The sequence below is a fragment of the Ciconia boyciana genome, chromosome 22, assembly GCF_034638445.1.
Source record: "Ciconia boyciana chromosome 22, ASM3463844v1, whole genome shotgun sequence".
NCBI lineage: Eukaryota > Metazoa > Chordata > Aves > Ciconiiformes > Ciconiidae > Ciconia > Ciconia boyciana.
The window spans coordinates 4,638,941-4,659,845 of record NC_132955.1 but is presented as its reverse complement, the minus strand read 5'-3'; positions in this window follow the sequence as shown (position 1 = coordinate 4,659,845).

Sequence of the window (20,905 nt, the reverse complement as noted above, 5' to 3'; positions counted from 1 at the left end):
CATGAAGGCTGTCTGGGAGAATTAGTGTTCAGTAAAGGATGGGAGGGGGACAGGGCGAACCTCACTGCCTTTCAATTTAGGAAGGGTCACAGGAGACAGATGAAGAAGGAGGGCAAAAGCCTGCTGTATCTTTTGCCACTTAGCAGAGCCATTGAAGTGATGGATGACGAGTTTGGGAGGTAGGAGACACTTTGCATCGGCAGAGGCTATTTCATTGGGGTGAGAGCTGCTGGGACAGCAAGGCCACCCTGGCATCCTGGTGTCTGCAAGGGCTTGGTGTTGCTCAAGATGTTAAACTTTTACATCTTGCACAAATGGTCCTTTTTCATGTAACTTACCATCTGTGTTTTGAGCTTTTCTCCACAATGCAGATACACATAGGGTCTCATGGAAGGAGCATAGGGACATTCAGTGAGATTGCATTTCCAGGTTCATGCAACGTGGGGAGGCTGAAGTTAGTTTAAACTGCAAATCCTGAAGAAAAGAATCATAGCGCTAGCTGAAACCTCTTCTAGTCATGCCAAACATTATCCAAAACCAGTTTTTTGTCACTTGTAAGAAATGTATCTGCTTTAGCAGAGCTTTCACTAATAGTTACAACCCAGTTTGGAGTCTAGCTTCATGTGGGAGCTCCCTGGGTTATCCATGCTGTGACAGACATGGCAGTGAGATCCTATTTTGTCATCCCAGGGCTCTGAGACCACTTACTTCTTTTTTTTTATTTCCTTTCACAGGGTCCACTTCAGAGCTAACAGCCAGGGGTATCTTTATCCCTAAGGCAGCAGAATGAAGGGCTGAGCCTGCTGACAAGGAGGCGGACTGAGATGTTCATTACCACCCTCTCCATGCCAAAGGAGCCCCTCCCACAGCAGGAATTATTCTATAATTAGCTTAGAGAATAAAGCACTTTTAATTAAGGACTGAAATTCAGCAGGCCATCTGCCTGGTTTTATTTGCAAGCAATAGGCACCTTCTGCTGGCAGCAACATTTTTCCCAGTTCTGCTCTCTAACCCTCCAAGGCTCTCTCTTGGGCTGAGACCAGGACTGAGCATGTGGGCTGGAGCCAAGACATCACATCCACACTGCCCAAGACAGTGCACTGCAATTTGTTGGTTATTACATTGCAAAGATGCTCTGAGAGACAGGCATGGCAGCAGGGAGGGCATCTTGCTCTTCTTACTGTCTTGCTGCCGCCGCTTCTGAGCTCCGTGACAGCGCCTGCTGCAAGAAACCCACCCAGAAAATCTCAGCAGATGATCTTGCCATTAGTTCCTGGATGAGCCCTTTAGTCTGCTCTGCAAATATTCAGTGAGCTTCAGAAAGGCCAGAAGCACAACTCCTGAAACTTGTCTGTCTTGCACAGTTGTGGGACGTAAAGCAAGTTGGATATCTGCTGATTTGGAGGCCACCTTTACCAACCTGCAAAAAGATGCAGGAGCCAAAGGGACTCCAACAACTACACATCACCTTTAGCCCCTCATAGCATTCCCCCATATACTCCATGGGACTTCTGAATCACATGGAATAAGGCATTTCTCTTTTTTAGTACCCTTTCTGTACCTGCCGTCTCGTACTTCTTACTCACTTGAGCAGAGGTGAAACAGCATTTCATGGTCTTGCAATGAACACAAAAGAGACATTTCCATTTTGACAATGCTGAAATCTTTCATGTCAATCAAAAACTGTTAAAATATTTTGACATTTCCAAAATTACTATTTTTTTTCCAGTCCCTCAGAATTTCCCTTTATCGTGCTTGTAGAAATAAAGCATATTCAGCTTGGCTGTGCAGGAAAGAGAAGAGAGAAATGCTACAGTAAATCCTCAGTTTGAGGTTTGGATCCCACAGGAATGCCCATGGGCACCTTATAGCCAGGAAAGACCTCACTAACAGATGCTTTCCTGGTCCTGCCACATCCACCTTGACACAACTTCAGTCCCTGCAACACAACAGCCAACACTGTAATATTTTGGGGGAGTAAAAAAGAAAATTGCAGACTATCTCCTCTCCCCATACTGTCGCTCTCTGCCTTTTGGTTCCTTCTCCAAGAGGAGAAGGACTCAGAGTGGGGCAGGGGAATAATCATTAGCCGAGGCTGCATTAGGTTGAATTAGGATGTTACCAGCCATCAGCTGAGCCGTAGTGCCTGATCACATGCAAACATGAAAATGGGTTAAATGGACCTACTATATTTCTTACGCGGGCTGATTAAGAAGGGTCAACAGTTGATTTCTGTGTCTTAATAAAAGGAGAAAAGCTGCTAATTTGATAAACCGAGACTCTGACTATTCCCAGAATAAAAACCGGCTCATTTTGTAGCAGACATTGGATCAAGTCCACACACAAGCTGTTAACCAGGGCATCCAAAACATCTCTGATATTTGTTCATTCTATTCAAGTGAATTTATCCAGATCCATTCAGCAGCTACAGTCACCTACACAAGGAGCAGTCCCTTGACAAGAAATCTGCATCGTGTCATACTGCCAAGACCCACCACTCAGCCTCATCCCTCCTCTTTGCCCTGCTCCTCACGTCTTATATCTAAACTCCGTCACTCTGGTGGAGATTTCTCCTGGGGATGAAGTGAAGCATCCCAGATCTGAACCTACTCTGAAACTCTTTGTAATATCTGTCATCTGGACTTAGAGGCATCAAGCAGCTTTTCAGTGCCAAAAAGATAAAAATAAGAATTAGTCTGCCAGTGATGCCTGAACTGAAATTCAGGCATCTGAAATAGGTTCATAAACATATTCAACCAATTTCAGATGGCTAACTAATGCACAGGAAACACACTGTTCTTATTGTGTGAAGACACAGGTATGGAGCAAATCCATCTGATGAATTATCTCCACAGACCACTCAAACAGCTCACAAAAACATCTGTCTCACCAGGCAGGCTTTCAGGCAGACACTAGTTATTTTGTGTGTTTTAGTAGCACAGCTGTTAATATTTATTCATTTATTTATTTTCTTTACAAAGAAGAACAATTAATTTTTAATCAGCCCATTATTAGCTTTCAGCACCTAATCCTTCGATCGAAAACTGCTTCCAGAGTAATATGAGGGAAGAATTATAAAACACACAATAATGAAAACATCAGATAGTCAGTGACTTAGTCAGGCTTGAAACAAATGATCCCCCTCCTGAATTGAAGAACTGGTACCGAAAAGACAGTGAAGGTATGAAAATAAAAATTAAACAAAAAATTAAAAGGCAGCTGAAAGCTCTCCCTGTTGAGAAGGGTGTTTGCAGAGCACTTTCCACTGTCTGTCACAGTGACAGCTTCAAGAATCAATAGGAGAAAGGAGAAAATAACATGTCAAGATATTTTTGGAGACTGGTAAGGCTTACAGGGAAATTCCTTTGCAAGCAAAGAACAAATATTTATTGCCCTTGCTTTATTTCTTCTGCCCACTCCAACACAGAAAGGGCTCTTGCTCAGATCTCAATAAACAAGAGCTGACATACATCCTCTGATCTTTTACCCAGGTTTAGATCCATCCTGAAAGCCACCAGGAGCATAAAAATTATTCTGATTTTAATTTGGGGGACATTGGAGGAAAATACCATCATTAGAATCCAGGGAAAAATTTAATTGGGTTTGGGTCTTGTCACAAAGTTTGATGAGATTCTCAACCAGGAATATTGAATGCCAAAGATGCAAATGCTGGTCCATCCTGAACTAATCGTCCAGCCTGAGAATCTGCTCCAAACCAAGACATGGAGAGATGCTGTGCAGATCTGGTCCAGTCTGAAGGTTGCTGTTCTAACAACCCAACAATTTGTTCTCCTCTTATAATGGAAAACTCAGCAAAATTCAATGGCCAAATTGAGTTTTACTTGCATTTAAGTCCACAGGCATAGTGTGAAGCCAGAGATCCATAGGAGCTGACATGAAAAGGAGATCTCGCTTGTGTTCATATGGCCCTTGGAAGGGCAGAAGATGAGTTGGTCTCACACTGGAAGACCATGGATCACTCTGTCCCTAATCCAACCCTGCCCAGCTCGCTCCACACATGCCAGACACACAACCAGACCCAGCAGCAGATCCATCAGTTGGGTTTCTCTGTCAGGTAGCAAATAGCAAGTGTAACCTTCTTCTGCCATCAGCTGATAACAGCAGGGCAGTGTAAGCTATCCAATAACATAAATGTAACCTGCATCTTCCCTTTGTGTACATTAAACCTGTCCCTCAGACATACTACCAAGCTGGTTATCTCTGTGATGTATCCGTTTAATAATCTGTATATCAAATGCACAAGCAATACGGCTTGCATTGAATTCATGCTAGCTCTCCTTAAAAGCTACATTTGGACATTTCACAGTGACCACATCCTTCTCCACACGATAGCACATGGTCTTTCAGAGACCTGTGTTATTTCTTTTGACAGTCTACAGTCTTGTTGTTTGCTAATCTAGTATCTAATTGCTTATTACTCACTCTCAGCACCCTTGTTATTCCAGTCGCACAGCTACAGCCAGCATTTCTCAGACCATTGCACAGCTTTGCCAAATGGAGCCAGGGTGTTTCTTCCAGTCACAGGAACTGGAAGAAAGCCCATGAAGTTGCTGGGGAGGGATGAAGACACCTTTGAAGACCTTAGGGACATAGCACCAGGAGCAGAGACACAACCCAGAGGGCAACCCACCGAGCTCTCCCCCAGAGAGCTTTGAAGAAGGGATCATGCTTGTTCATCCCTGGATGAACTGGTGTCTCACACCATGGTTCACTTGGAGAGTGTTAGGGACAAGGCCTGGAAACCAGAAGCTTTTTCTCCCCACAAACCATAGCTGCTGAGTTCCTGCTCTGTTCAGGTGAGATCTGTAGGCAGGAGCTCAGCCTTGTGGCAGCTGCTCTTTGAACTTCTTGATAACGTGCAAATCCTGAGTACCACCCAGGCGCACACTTGTAACTTGGCTGCTCGGTATGGGCAAGTCTATCCATGCTTGAAACGTTTATGGTTTCCTCCTTTTGCTTCTGTCCAGCATGACCCCCGTTCCTGATTGCTCCTCACAGCCGTGTCTGATAAGCTTTTCTTCCTTCTTCCTGCCAGGTCCCCTCAACACTCCTTTGTTTCTCTTTGCAGCCACATTCATTTTGCAGGGACATTCATGGGCACTGGAAAGCACAAGTTTCTTTTTGTTGTGGTTGATTTCCCAAGGGGAGGGAAATCTCTGGAGCATCAAGGAGGGGCTGGACAGGTCACATCTCAGTGGGTTCCTTTCACAAATGTAGAGGTGTAACAACATAATGACGTGCCAAATGCATTGAACAAGTCCTCCCGTTTGCTGAACCCCTCGTCCTTATGAGAAGCAGGAAAATACTTACCTCTTTCCACCCTTTGTCTGTCTAATTTGGAATATGCTCTCTTTTATCAGCTTCCTATATCTGCTTTGACCCCTCGTCATAGCTACAACATGATCTCTCCCAAGATGAGGTGGATGAAGTAGGGAGAGAAGCATTTCTGCATTGGGACTGCAGCCTTGTGTTGTGTGGAGTGGGGCTTTGGTTCAGGAGAACAAGTATGTTTGATGAGAAGATGTCTTAGTTTGCTAAGCAGGATGTCTTTTCAGCTTCTTTCACCTGTAGATGACTGATTTAGGGGAGAAGATGAGGCAGCAGGGGTTTTCTTGCAGTGGGGAGTAGCATTGTCAAATGCTTGGAGCTCATCAGGTGAAGAGCACTATCTGTTCTCCAAGCAGAGAGTACCTCAGCCCTTTGTTCCAGACCTCAATTTCAGGTGCAGTTCTACCAGAACAACACTTTTCTCTTTTGCACCTTGCTAATTTGCATGATTACTGGCACCTCCCCTAGCTGCCAGACCGCCACCACTGCCACAGCTCAAACAATGTATCAGTGGCAGAAAGGACCCCCCATCCCAATTAGGCTGGAGAAGACCTGTGACGGCCCTGATGAGAAACTGCTATTGGAGTACTATTTATTCCACTGCAAAACCCACCCTCGCTTTCATGGTGCATTCAGCAGCACAGCTTTCAGCAGCTCCACAGCATTCAGAGTTGCCTCCACGTACTGGAATAAATAGGAGAAGTGCACTTAGGAACAGGACCTGCATCCCACCGTGTTTTGCTGCATTTGCTCATGTCACAAATTCAGGCACTTGAAAGCTGGGAGGGCTGAGTCATCCTTCTCGTCTTGGCTGCCAAACACAAGCCAAGGTATTTTGTCCATTTGTTTCTCCTATAAACTCCTGGTGATTTTTTTCCTCTGGCAGCTTACTTCAGAGGATGTGTTAATCGCAGGTTCAACGCTGGTAGCTGGCGCGAGGTGCCCACATGTGTGTCAGCACATGGGGCTGGTGTCTAAGCTTCAGCTGCAGAAAGGCAGTGAATAGAGCAAGAGGAGTGAGGCAGCTCACCAGCTACGCGGGCTTCTCGTGGTTGCCTAGATGGAGGTCTCTAGCTCCATGTTAGATGCAACAAGGTACTCCTCAGCCTCTGGCTATCTCTCTAGAAGGGTGTAATATTTCCACTGGTCCTATATCGTATTTTCCAGCCCCAGGGACTTCACAGATAGCTTGCAGCACCTCAGACAGCAAAGCCACCCATGTTCAGGCAACCGAGCTCAATGTGTCTACTTTAGGCAACCTCTATTGAAGCCATGTGGCACCGAGGAAGCATTCCTGACCCAAAACAATTGGAGGTTTTGCTGAAATACTTCCATTTTCTGCCAGATACTCTAATTCTACATCAGCACCCTCCCAATCTCAAAATGTGGCATGGGAAAACACCCTGTTGCCCTGGCTCCAGGTGTGTGTCCCCACTTTCCAGTCATCCTCTGGCCTCGCTGTGCCTCAGATGAAGCCACGGGAGGAAGGTGATGGCAGATGGGACAGTTGCCTTTTTGGTTTGCTCTCCACGGCTTCTGAGCTGCTGAACTTTGTGGTTGTCATGCGAGGAACATCATCGTGCTCAATGGCTGGTGGGTGGCTGTCTGCAAGCAGAGTGGAAGTTGTTTGTGGAATATGTAATGAGGATTATGTATGTATGCAGCTCACCCGGAGATTGGCTGAGCTTGGCATCTCGTGAAGATGCAACCTCCTTCTTGTCTCATTTTGGTTTTCTTAAACACAGGAGGGCCCCTCCCCCACCAAACTGAGAAATCAGGATTCTTCCTTCCCTTCTCCACCCTCTCCATCAAATTGAGGTGACTGATTCAAGTCACAATATTTTAGAAATTATAATCGACTCTGGGTGTCTTTTCAAGTTGCTTCTTGATTTTCTGAGCCGGGAAAAGTAAAGATTTCAAACTAAACTGCAAGCACAAATTATAACCCCCCCTGCTTCAAACCGTACTGGATTTCCAGCACCATCCCCAACTGGTTTTTGATGGGACCATCGAGATTCATGAAAGGAAGCAACACAGATTTCATTTTATTGTCTGTTCTCAGTGCTGCAGTCTGACATGTCAGAGCAGCCTTACAAGAAAGACAGCAATGGCAGAGACACGTGAGGCTTGGCGCTCCCGGCTCCAGGCTAGCAGGGTTAAGGCATGCCTGCGCCCATCACCCAGGGTTTCTAAAGAGCACTTTGCTTCCCATAACTATATTTGCAGGTAGTTGGCAGGATGAGGAAAGTAATTTTTTCCTCAAATCTGGAAATCAGTCTAAACTTGCAGAGCTGGACTGGGACACCTGAGCCATCCTGCCCCTAAACTTCAGAATGCACATTTTTGGGCAAATTTCCATTTTATTTTGGAGCTGTTTTATTCCTATGTCTCTGTGTGTGTATTTGTTATTAGGAAGGGGCACAATACCTGCTCTACTCCCTTCCTTACAGCCCGGACAGCGCTTAACCCCCACCCTCACTCGATGTACCTGAACCCATGCTCTGTTCAAGGACCCCTGCTCCCTGCTGTCTCCCATCCCGCTTTGCAAATCCTTCATCCCTCCTTCTTTGAACTGGGCTTCTAGGCAAGTGCTTGCTACAGAAGTGTTGGCTCAGGATGGAGAGGTGGGGAGGGCGAGGAGGGTGAGCCTTCACTGGGGAGGACATGGGGATGGGGTGTCAGCAAGGGGGTGGAGGGGAGAGAAAAGCAGTAGAAGGGCAAGAAAGGAAGGATGTATTTGTACTTTCTCCTGCAAGTTTCTGTTTTGTTGACCATGAAGACCCTGTCAATAGAAAAATACAAGAATAAGTTTTTGCCGGTAAATCAGCTGCATATCCACTACAGCACAGGAGTCCAAGTTCCCATTCACACGGCTCTCCTGACCCTCAGCAAAGCAGTTCCACCAACAGACACTGAGATGTCCAGGAGAACCAGAAATGTAGCCATACTCACACCCTTAGCCTTTAAATCTGACTCTAGTCAGCAACAGAGGCAGAGAAGAAACTTCGGAGGTGTCTGGGGAAGCTCAGATTCGTATTTCAAACAACCTTTCTGGCTGAAAGGTGTTTCAGAGATGAAGCAAGTCTCACTATCCAAGGCACAGGAATTACTTTGGCAGCCTCGGGTATGAGGAACACTCACCCCTTCCACCACTTCAGCTGCTTGCTGGGGAGGGAGGGCAGCTGGTAGGTGTCTGAGATGTGCAATGTCCCCCAACAGAAACGAGTGAACAGTGGAATAGTTACTCCATCACTTCTGTTTCCTTCTTCCTTTTCATTTAGCTTTTCCTGGAGGCTTCGGTTTCTCACATCATGTGCTATAAATGATCACTTGGGGCTTTAATGTGCTCTGTGTAATTGTATTATTTCCAGAACAAGAGTCAGAGGTTGCCTTTGGTTTTTCTTTTAAAGTCTTTTAAGAAATAGCTTCCTCTCTCACAAAAACAGTGGTCATTTTTTCCCCCTAAGAACATTAACTGGGTTATTTCCAGACTCATCCTTTGATGAAGTTTCATTCCTCTGTACATCTCCGAGGAACAGATACTGGCAGACTTGAAAAGATCTCCAATAATATTTATTTTTTATATTTGTGAAGGAGCAGAAAAACATGCATGTATGACATGAGAAATAAAATACTTTTCAGTCCATTAGGAACTAAGGCAGTTGTTAAGCAACACCTGATAGGAACAAAACTATATTTATATAATTTCAAATTGATAATCTGAGATAATTTTCGTTCAGGAGTCTTCAAAAAGCTGGTCAAGGAGTTCTCCAGCACACTAATATTAAATGCTAATGAGTGAGAAACCCTTCTTATGGGGAACTTGCAGAAGTTGATGGAGCACTGCACAGAGAAGACAAGCAGGATGTCCCAGACCACAACATTCACTAAACAGGTGTTGGTCAAGGGCAAAATAATGGGCAAGTTGATAATGGGATTCAGTTAATTGGGAACTAAAGGCTGGGAATGTCTTGCCATGGATTGATTGAAGCTGTCTCTGTCAAGTGGATTTTCAGTCTCACACTTATGGTTGATAAAAGTACCTGCTCTGATACAGTAGATTTTGATTTCTGAAAGGCCTTTGGCTTAGTACTGATTAGACAATTAGCACTAAGCCTGAAAATGACTTTGTCTGCCCAACCGGACTGCGAAAAGATGTTACCTCTCCCAGCAAAGCCTGGCTTGCCAGTGTTAATGAAGCAGATTAATAAAGAGCCGCCAGGAGGAAATCACCTTTGGGTGGGATGTTTCTGGTGGAGTGCTGCAGAGCCGCAACCAGACACTTCCCTCCCATTTCATCACCACCATTGAAGCAGACAGAAAATCACATGCAATAAAGGCACGTGCAAAGCTTGATAAATTGGTGAATAGCAAAGAAGGGAAGACAGGCCAGTGATTACAAGTCCCCCATACAATAAGCCTGTTATAATCCATCTGTTTATACCTCTTCCTTGCCTTCATCTCTCCCCAGAAACAAAGCTCTGCATCAAAGGACAAGCCAGGCTTATCTAGGGGGGGGTCTGTATCCTGGAATTTGACAGCTCAGAAAATGAACCAGGCTACATAAGCACCAAACACCAGCCTTGCTGAAAGGGCTGGAGGCAATATGTATCTGCGTTAGAGCCAGAAATGCCCAACTAATAAATATGCACTTCTCTGGCTCTGCCTACATGGACAGCTCAGGTGTTGCCAGCATTTGTGGTCTTTAAGAGAAGGTGAAAAATGAGAAGGGACTGAGAGCAGGGACTAGCCGTGATTGGAGACCTAGAGAAAATGCCATACCATGGGAGATTTAAAGAGCTCAATCTGGTTAGCTGATCAAAAAGGAAAAAAAAAAAAGCCAGATTGAGAGGTGATTTGATCACAGTGAGTAAGTGTCTCCCCGCAGAGCAAATACAAGGTACTCAAGTGCTCTTGAACGTAGAGGAGAAGGAATCAGTGGTGAGGATCTGAACCCCAGCAGCTTCGCATTGGAAATGAGGCACAAGGTTTTTTTCCACAACAAGCATGACTAATCCACGCAACAAGGCACTAGCCTTCCTTCTGTTGTTTCCAGAGCAAAGTTGGATGCCTTTCTAGCAAACAGGCTGTGTCCAGCAGAAATGATCAGGCTCAAGAGCTTAGTGATGTGAAAACTGAATAGTGACTTTGCAATCCTATCTGTGTTTAACGGGCTCCAGTGGGACTGGAAATTGTGGGCTCAGCTATGAGAATGAGCCTGTGGCTAGAGCAGCCCGGAGCTGGAGTTTGTCCAGCAGAAAGGCAGGGTCATCAACACATGCTCTTTATCCAAATTTAGGCTTTCTGCAGAAAATGGAAAAAAAATTAAACACAAAAAGGTTGTGCGTTTTTTTCCTCCAGGCGAGCAGGAGTGTTGTATTAGGCCATTAACCTGTGCTGCAGTGGTCCAGGTACAGGGAACTGGACGTAGATGTGTGCCCCTACTCCAGAAACTCTGCAGAGAGCAGAAGGAGCCCAGTTCCTGCCTTTAGCTTCCTCCTCTCAGAAACATGGGGTTATTCCCAGATTTATACTCAAATAATACACACACCAGGTTAACTCCTGCTGAGCAATTGCCATCCTGGTGGGGAATATACTGCAGCCGGGCGGCTGTGAGTGACTCAGCCTGAGTAGGAGAATGTGCTGAGTAAATGGCATTGGGGGGGATGACTCACAGCGCAGGAACGGGGAGGGGGGGCTGTGTTTGCAGGTCCAAAGGCAGCAAAGGAATAGGCTATCCCCGGCACTGGTGGATGATATGGCTCAGGCACAACTTTACCTTTTTCATCCATTAATGAAAAGTAGAAGTGGGCCAGGTTTGAAATACCTGGAAATTGAAGCCCTGCTTGAGCAGGGCTGACTCAAACGCTGATTTAGCTCATCACAGCTGTTGCAGCTGTGTTCTTTGCTGCTTCCGAGGGTATTTCCCTCCACCTCTTTGGAAGTGGCATCTATGACGAGGGAGAAATTCCTGCAGCCTCTACCGAGGACAGCTGCCAGACAGCATCAGCCTCCTGCCATTTCGAGGAAAAACATTGCTTCTCTCCACACATTGCTTCCCCGGCACTGCCCGCTGCACACCGGGGACCGCCTGACAGCCGCTCCTAGCCCTGAGGACTCCTGATGTGGTTAAAAAAAGATGCGTGCCACTCCTGCAGTGAAAGCAAGTTCATCAGATACATGCTAGAAACAGCATAAAACTTCACAAAGGAGCTAATATACCCCCTTCCGGAGTGCCGTGCAGCTTAAATGAAATCTTGCCGACTAATTAAAATCCCTTCATCCATCTCATAAACATCCTGGAATCGTTTTTCTCCCTGACTGAATTATTTAAGAGTTCATTCCCTCAGGATTCAAAATGATTGTTTTAGTGTTGCATTACTGCAAGTTCAGTGCGGTGAAAACCCTTTGGCCTCTAAGGAACTTTGTTTGTATGATAAATCAACAAAGAGACGCTGTTGCTCTGCATTCAGACAACTTCCTTTGGTGAAACCTGCCACTGGCCCTGGAAACCAATAAGGCAGAGCCTTTAGGGACACCTCTGCTGCACTTATGCTGGCAGAAGTACGTGAAAGAAAATGAGAGAAGGGGGCAACTCAAAGCTTCAGTCCATTCCCCCATCCACTTGACTAAGCAAACCCAGAAATTGCACCTCCAGCACAACTGAGAGCCTCATATGGGACTGGGAGCAAGGAATGGGGTGAGGAGGAGGCAGGAGCTGCTTAATTAGGCACTGCCACCACGGAAAATAACGCCGGCATCACGACCGAATGGGTCACCAGAGATGGCTCAGGGGACTTGCAGGAGGCGAGCAGCTCTGGTGCCAAGCAGCTCTGGTGCCAAGCAGCGGAGCGCAGCTCGCACAACAGCAGCTGACGAGACCTGGGTGGGGCCAGGAGCAACGGCAGCCAAGCCCCCCTCACGTGTAAGAGAGACCCTCAGGGAGCACTGCGAGCAGGACCACTGCCAACAGGGCGGGCACACAGGGCGTGGAGCGGCAGCAAGGGCACGGCGTGGCAGTTTGCGTGGAAGGGCGCGCAGGAAGGGCGCTGAAGCTCTGCCGGCTTGACCAGGGAGCAATGGTATCCACCTGGCAGAAAGCCATGGCCTCTCTCAGCTCTGCACCCACCACGACTGACGCAGCTGCCCAGACAGAGCTCCGGTGGGAACATGCTGCTGCCCAGGTGCCAGGCCCCAGGGTGTGCCCTGCTCTTATGCCACTACGGGACGGCAGCAGCGAGCACGCCTGCGGGAGGTGTGCCCAGTTGGGGAACTCCTCTGCTTAGTGACCGAGCTCCGGGAGGAGGTGAGTAGGTTGAGGAGTATCAGGGAGTGTGAGAGACAGAGAAACTACTGGAATCGCACCCTGCCTTCCCTCAGACAGGCCCAACAGGCAGACAGGACACATGACACGGAGGATTCCCTATCCTCACTCCGCCTGGCTGAACACAGTGACTTAAGGGACAGGGGGCAATGGTGACGAGTTCCTGCCTGGCGTAGCAAGCGTGTCTCCCGTGTGACTACCCCAGCATCCCAGCTGCCCTTGTATAATAGGTATGAGGCTCTGCAAGTGGAACGGAACAATGACGAAGACGATGGTTCATTTAGCTTGGAGGTGTCGCCAAGGTAAGTCGGCCTACGCCCTGCGTCAAAACTGCTTCCATAAAGTAAAAAAACATGGGTCATTCTCATAGGAGACTCCCTTCTGAAGGGAACAGAAGGCCCAATATGCAGACTGGACCCACTTCTTAGGGAAGCCCGCTGCCTCCCTGGGGCCCAAGTAAAAGATGTGAAGAGAAAAATTCCTACCCTGGTACAGCCCTCACATTATTATCCATTATTGATTGTTCAGGTAGGCAGCGAGGAAGCTGCAACTAGAAGTCCGAGGGCAATCACGAGAGACTTCAGGGCCTTGGGACGACTGGTTAAGGGATCAGGAGCACAAGTAGTGTTCTCCTCTATCCTTCTAGTTGCAGGGAATGATGAGGGAAGAAACAGGAAGAGCCAGCAGATCAATACCTGGCTCCGAGCCTGGTGTCAACGGCAGAATTCTGGGTTTTTTGATCATGGATCAGTCTACACGACACCAGGCCTGCTGGTGACAGACAGGGTACACCTGTCTCAAAGGGGGAAAAGGATTTTCGCACAGGAGTTAGCAGGGCTCATTGGAAGAGGTTTAAACTAGATTTGAAGGGGAAAGGGATAAAACCAGGCTCGCTAGAGATAAGCCTGAGGGCGGCACGCCAATGTTTGAGGGACAGTATGCTAGTGAGGTCCTTTGGTCTGCTCTCTCAGTTGAGGTAGGGGATGGAGATCCATGCAGCAGCAAAGATGCAAGGGTCATGGATGTGTTAGAAACCACGGAAGCGCCTGAGAATGGTCATGCAGGAATTAGGGCTTCTCCCCCCAAAAAGGTGACAGGATCAATAGACCAACTGAAGTGCATCTACACCAATGCACGCAGCATGGGCAACAAACAGGAGGAGCTGGCAGCCATTGTGCAGCAGGAAAACTATGATATAATTGCCATCACGGAAACATGGTGGGATGACTCACACAACTGGAGTGCTGCAATGGATAGCTATAAATTCTTCAGAAGGGATAGGCAAGGCAGGAGAGGCAGTGGGGTAGCCCTGTATGTTAGGGAGTGTTTTGATTGTCTAGAGCTTAATGATGGTGATGATAGGGTTGAGCGTCTATGGGTAAGAATCAGGGGGAAGGCCAACAAGGCAGATATCATGGTGGGAGTCTGTTATAGACCACCCAACCAGGATGAAGAGGCAGGTGAAATATTCTACAAGCAGCTGGGAGAAGTCTCAGAAGCCTTTGCTCTCATGGGGGACTTCAACTTACCAGAGGTCTGCTGGAAATACAATACAGCAGAGAGGAAACAGTCTAGGAGGTTCCTGGAGTGTGTGGCAGAGAACTTCCTGACACAGTCGGTGAGTGAGCCAACTAGGGAAGGCACCCGCTGGACCTGTTGTTTGTGAAGAGAGAAGGACTTGTGGGTGATGTGACGGTCAGAGGCTGTCTTGGGCATAGTGATCACAAAATGATAGAGTTTTTGATTGTTGGAGAAGTAAGGACGGGGGTCAGCAGAACTGCTACCTTGGACTTCTGGAGGGCAGACTTTGGCCTGTTGTTGTGGTTTAGCCCCAGTCGGTAATTAAGTACCCCCCAGCCGCTCGCTCACCCTCCTCCCAACCCCCGGTGGGATGGGGGAGAGAATCGGAAGAGCAAAAGTAAGAAAACTTGTGGGTTGAGATAAGAACAGTTTAATAATTGAAACAAACAAACAAAATAATAATAAATTTCAATGAGAAGGAAAACAACAAAGGAACGAGAGAGGAACAAAAACCCAGGGGAAAAAAACAGTGATACAACCACTCACCACCCGCTGACTGACGCCCAGCCAGGCCCCGAGCAGCGATCGCTACCCCCTGGCCAACTCCACCAGTTTCTATACTGGGCATGACGCCCTATGGTATGGAATAGCCCTTTGGGCAGTTTGGATCAACTGTCCTGGCTGTGCCCCCTCCCAGCTTCTTGTGCGCCTGGCAGAGCATGGGAAGCTGAAAAGGCCTTGATCAGTGTAAACACCACTCAGCAACAACCAAAACATCAGCGTGTTATCACTATTATTCTCATACTAAAATCCAAAACACAGCACTGTACCAGCTACTAGGAAGAAAATTAACTCTATCCCAGCTGAAACCAGGACACCTGTTTAGGAGACTGGTTGACAGAGTCCATTGGGAAGCAGTCCAGAAGGGCAAAGGCATCCAGGAAGGCTGCACATTCTTCAAGAAGGAAGCCTTAAAGGCACAGGAGCAGGCTGTCCCCATGTGCCAAAAGACGAGCTGGCGGGGAAGAAGACCAGCCTGGCTGAACAGAGAGCTTTGGCTGGAACTCAGGAAAAAAAGGAGAGTTTATGACCTTTGGAAGAAGGGGCAGGCAACTCAGGAGGACTACAAAGATGTCGTGAGGTTATGCAGGGAGAAAATTAGAAGAGCCAAAGCCCAGCTAGAACTTAGTCTGGCTACTGCCATAAAAGACAATAAAAAATGTTTCTATAAATACATTAGCAAGAAAAGGAGGGCTAAGGAGAATCTTCATCCTTTATTGGACGTGGGGGGAACATAGTGCCAAAGGATGAGGAAAAGGCTAAGGTATTTAATGCCTTCTTTGCCTCAGTCTTTAATAGTAAGAGCAGTTGTTCTCCAGGTACCCAGCCCCCTGAGCTGAAAGACAGGGACGAGGAGCAGAATAAAGTGCCCGTAATCCAAGGGGAAATGGTTAGCAACCTGCTACAACACTTAGACACACACGAGTCTATGGGGCTGGATGGGATCCACCCAAGAATACTGAGGGAGCTGGGGGAAGTGCTCACCAAGCTGCTTTCCATCCTTTATCAGCAGTCCTGGCTCACCGGGGAGGTCCCAGTTGACTGGAGGTTAGAAAATGTGACGCCCATCTACACGAAGGGCCGGAATGAGGATCCAGGGAACTACAGGCCTGTCAGTCTGACCTCGGTGCCGGGGAAGGTTATGGAGCAGATTGTCTTGAGTGCCATCACGCGGCACGTACAGGACAACCAGGTGATCGGGCCCAGTCAGCATGGGTTTAGGAAAGGCAGGTCCTGCTTGACTAACCTGATCTCCTTTTATGACAAGGTGACCTGCTTAGTGGGTGAGGGAAAGGCTGTGGATGTTGTCTATCTAGACTTTAGTAAAGCCTTTGACACCATTTCCCATAGCATTCTCCTGGAGAAATTGGCTGCTCATGGCTTGGATGGGTGTACGCTTCGCTGGGTGAAAAAACTGGCTGGATGGCCGGGCCCAAAGAGTGGTGGTGAATGGAATTTACTCCAGTTGGCAGCCGGTCACAAGCGGTGTCCCCAAGGCTCAGTATTGGGGCCAGTCCTGTTTAATATCTTTATCAATGATCTGGACGAAGGGATCAAGTGCACCCTCAGTAAGTTTGCAGATGACACCAAGTTGTGCGGGAGCGTTGATCTGCTTGAGGGGAGGAAGGCTCCACAGAGGGACCTGGACAGGCTGGATCGATGGGCCGAGGCCACTTGTATGAGGTTCAACAAGGCTCTGTGCCGGGTCCTGCACTTGGGTCACAACAACCCCATGCAACCCTACAGACTTGCGGAAGAGCAGCTGGAAAGCTGCCCAGCAGAAAAGGACCTGGGAGTGTTGGTCAACAGCTGGCTGAATATGAGCTGGCAGTGTGCCCAAGTGGCCAAGAAGGCCAATGGCATCCTGGCTTGCATCAGAAGTAGTGTGGCCAGCAGGACTAGGGCAGTGATCGTCCCCCTGTACTCAGCACTGCACCTCGAATACTGTGTTCAGTTTTGGGCCCCCTACTACAAGAGAGACATTGAGGTGCTGGAGCGTGTCCAGAGAAGGGCAACAAAGCTGGTGAAGGGTCTGGAGCACAAGGCTGATGGGGAGCGGCTGAGGGACCTGGGCTTGTTTAGCCTGGAGAAGCAGAGGCTGTGGGGAGACCTTATCGTTCTCTACAACTACCTGAAAAGAGGTTGCAGTGAGGTGGGGTCGGTCTCTTCTGCCAAGTAACAAGCCATAGGACAAGAGGAAATGGCCTCAAGTTGTGCCAGGGGAGGTTTAGATTGGATATTAGGAAAAATTTATTCAGCGAAAGGGCTATCAAGCATTGGAACAGGCTGCCCAGAGAGGTGGTGGAGTCACCATGCCTGGAGGTATTTAAAAGACGTGTAGATGTGGTGCTTAGGGACAAGGTTTAGTGGTGGACTTGGCAGTGCTAGGTTAACGGTTGGACTTGATGATCTTAAACGTCTTTTCCAACGTAAACAATTCTATGATTCTATGGTTCTGTATAACTGCACAGTCGAACAGGAGAGCCTCTGCTAAACTGCCCCAAGGGACTCCCAGGTTGGTCTCTTCTGCAACTCCAGTTGAATTTCAACCATTTAGAAGGTGGCAGCTGGACACAGTAGGACACTGAGGACTGTCAGGGCTGGCTGAAGCCCCCAGCAAGGCTATTTTGGAGGTCTGGAGTCCAACCACACCTGCTGGTATGTAATGGTACCATTGGTACTATGCAGCCTGCTCACGGGATGCCTCCCTCTCCTGGGCAGAGCCGTCACGGAGGTCTTTTCACCCTGCTGGTGCAGACCCATCCATAGGGAAAGAAACTTCTACACATATGGCTTAAACTGTATCTTTACCTGTGGGTAAACTTCTTGCTAGCCCAGTCTTTCAAAATCTGTTTCAAAATCCTCCCCTATTCCTTTTTGTGACCCCTTTAGTAGGTCTTGACTGATCAGCAGACAGACCAAGGCTTTCAATTCAGGCAAAGCTCCACACCCACAGCAAGAGATGGGCTTAATTCATATAAAAGAGCAAAGCACTTCCCATCCGCTTAGCTTTTTGGCCCATGAATGATGTCTTCAGAGCACACATTTCCTGGGTCAGGCAAGTCTGTGCCAGTGGCAAGGAATGATGCTTCCAAATGACCTTAATAATGTGGAGAAGTGATTGAACAAGGCATTTCACGTGAGCACTATCACTTTGCCTGTCTCACATTCACTCTGGAATTGCTAATCATGGTATATCAAATGCAATTTAATTTCAATTACAATCTCTCTGATAAAGCTTATGGCTTCTTTCCCCATCCCCCTTCGCACACCCTCATACACTCCTGCTCCCACACACACAACACAGCACAGAGAAGATCCAATATATTCCTGTTGCATTAACAAAGCCTTTGTGCTGGCATTATCTCCCCTCTATGCATATATGGCATATTGAGAAAGTAGGAACATTATTAACCGAACATTGCTCATAACATTAGGAGTTAATAAATTCCCATGGGACGGAGACACAGTTCTGACTTCAGTCTGGCACTTGAGAGGAATCAGAAGGAAGAACATTCCTTTATTTGACTGGCACTCAGCTTGGAAAGCTGCAGAAGATTGTATTGATTTCACTGAGGCTGTAGAATCATTGCGAAGGCTCTGGCTAGAACACATAATAGGTATTTATCTATTCTGCAAATGACATCTGCAAGCCTTCATATGTTCAGCAGAAGCTGGGAGAGTCAAGGAAAGAAAGAAGTGTTAGGCATCTGCACAGCTCTGTGTCAGCCAGGAGCTGGAAGCCCAGGGAGCTGTAAGCACAAGGGGGGTACATGGTGAGCAAGGGCAGATAAAGGGTGGAGAACTGAGGGAGACAAATCCAGCCTGGGAACTACCCTCAGAACTGAGTCACTGGAGAAAGCCTGGAAAAGACCACAGGGGACAAGGCCATGGCGAGTGGCAACAAGATGCCATTTTTTTCTTGGCCTTGGTGTGCACAGCCTACTTTTTTTATGGTCAAACTTCCAGATGATGGATCTCACTCTGCAATCCCCTTCTCCTCTGTCCTAGGCCTGACACATGTACCACATATATGTGTGAATTTTATAATTAATTCCTACATTTAGCCCAGTGGAGCTTTGACTCGAGCACTTTCACTTTTCCTTTTTTTTCATTTCAGTTTTGCAGCTGCTCCTGTCTGCTCTAGAAACCTAGTTCACTTTGGAATAGAAAATGAAATGTGGAGAAGACAAAAGCAGCAATTAGCCACACAGCCCTGCACACAGTCATTAGACCATGGGAGATCAGAGCCTCCCTCCAAAGAGCAAATTACAGTTGGTGGCTTCATTGGGACAGAGACTCAGGCAGCTTCCAAGGAATGTCACATTCGGGGTTCTTTTTTTTCAGTTCCTTTTCAATTTATTGCAATTGACCCTGCTTTGGAAGATGCTGTTTAAAAGAATAATATATGGGAAGCCCTAAGTTTGCAGTCAGTGCAAGGGAAATAGTAATAACTAAGTCTCCAGGGCTGGAGGCAAGCTCAGATAGCTCAGGGCTGTGTGCTTATGGGCTACCTGAACCCAACAGGTTGAACAGCCAGACCACCACCAAGAATAGCCTTCACCCTTCTCCACTGCACAGGGGCAGGGGAGTGCGGGCTGCACCCTGGCTGGATCCCCCCCAGTGTGAAAGAATGGATTTTTGAAGAGGTTACTGGCTATTTTATTGCATGCTAGCAGAGCACTAAAGCCTTGAGACTCTCTAAAAACACCCCAAGCTCTCCAGAGGTGACGGCTAGGAGGACAACCTTATAATTTGTCACTCTTCCCTCCTGTAAAAGAGAGATTTGCATTTCTCTTGCAAGGGCTTGAAGGGAAGAGAGGGATTGCAGCGCAGTGCTTTCTCTCTCACTCCTGCATCTATCTCTTTTTCACCCTGGCTTGTTCATTTTCTCTCTATTCGCCCTCCCCAACACACCTTTTTCCTTCTTCTCCCCCCTAACACACGTGCTCCCAGCTTTCCGGACTTGACCCTAACTGGTTACAGCCCTTTGGCACTTCTCCCTGAAATAAGACTTTTTTATTTCATATGCAAATACTTTTCAAATAGCAGCAAAGCCAGGAATCTGCCTCCAATTGAAAGAGCTTTTCAGAAATGTGTCTTAAGCTGAAGTGTGAGCCTCACCGGAGCTCAGTACCTGCTGCAAGTGAAAATGGAAGTTGTCAGGAGACAATGAGATTAAATCTTCCCGAAGTGTGAATAGCAAATGACCAGGCTGCTATGAAAAAGAGAGAGTTGAAGATACAAATTGCTTCTAAATGCCATGTCTATAGATTTTTAAGATGAGCTATAATGTAAAAAAGAAATTAAAAGAAAAAGAAAAAGAAGAAGAAGAAGAAGAATGAAAAGAAGAAGAAGAAGAAGAAAAAGAAGAAGAAGAAAAAGAAGGAAAAGAAAAAGAAGAAAAAGAAGAAGAAAAAGAAGAAGAAAAAGAAGAAGAAAAAAAAGAAAAAGGAAAAGAAAAAGAAAAAGAAGAAAAAGAAAAAGAAAAAGAAAAAGAAAAAGAAAAAGAAAAAGAAAAAGAAAAAGAAAAAGAAAAAGAAAAAGAAAAAGAAAAAGAAAAAGAAAAAGAAAAAGAAAAAGAAAAAGAAAAAGAAAAAGAAAAAGAAGAAAAGAAAAGCAAGGGTGGTAGGAGAAGTATTGACCCTTTGGATGGAGAAGACAGCCTAGCTGTCTCCAGGCAGTTGCAGGCAGGGTGGCTCTCTCACAGAGGACATTGGGGTCACCCTCCTTGCTCAGGTCCCCAATGGCACGATGTGCATGGAGCTGGCAAACCCTAACTCACCTGTGTCTGAGCTGTGGAGGGGATGGCATGGGTGTCCCCAGACACTGTCCTCAGTGCAGAGATGTGAGCTCTCCTAGGGACATCCCTCAGCCTGTCTCAGGATCCAGCCCTAGGACAAGATGAAACATGACCCAGAAGTCCCGCAGACATCCCTTCTGACTTAAATTACTCTCTGATTCCCCTTGCTTAATGCTTTTAGCCAAATTCTTACAGCAGAGACTTTCTTATTCAGCAGCTGAGTGTTTTACCAGCTCACCCTTGTCCAGAAGTGAGTGGACTGGTGCTGGAAGAGGACTTGAGTAGGAACAAATCCTGACCTGTGGGTTTGTGGGGGTCTGTTGTGAATGAAACCAAAGCTTTCCACT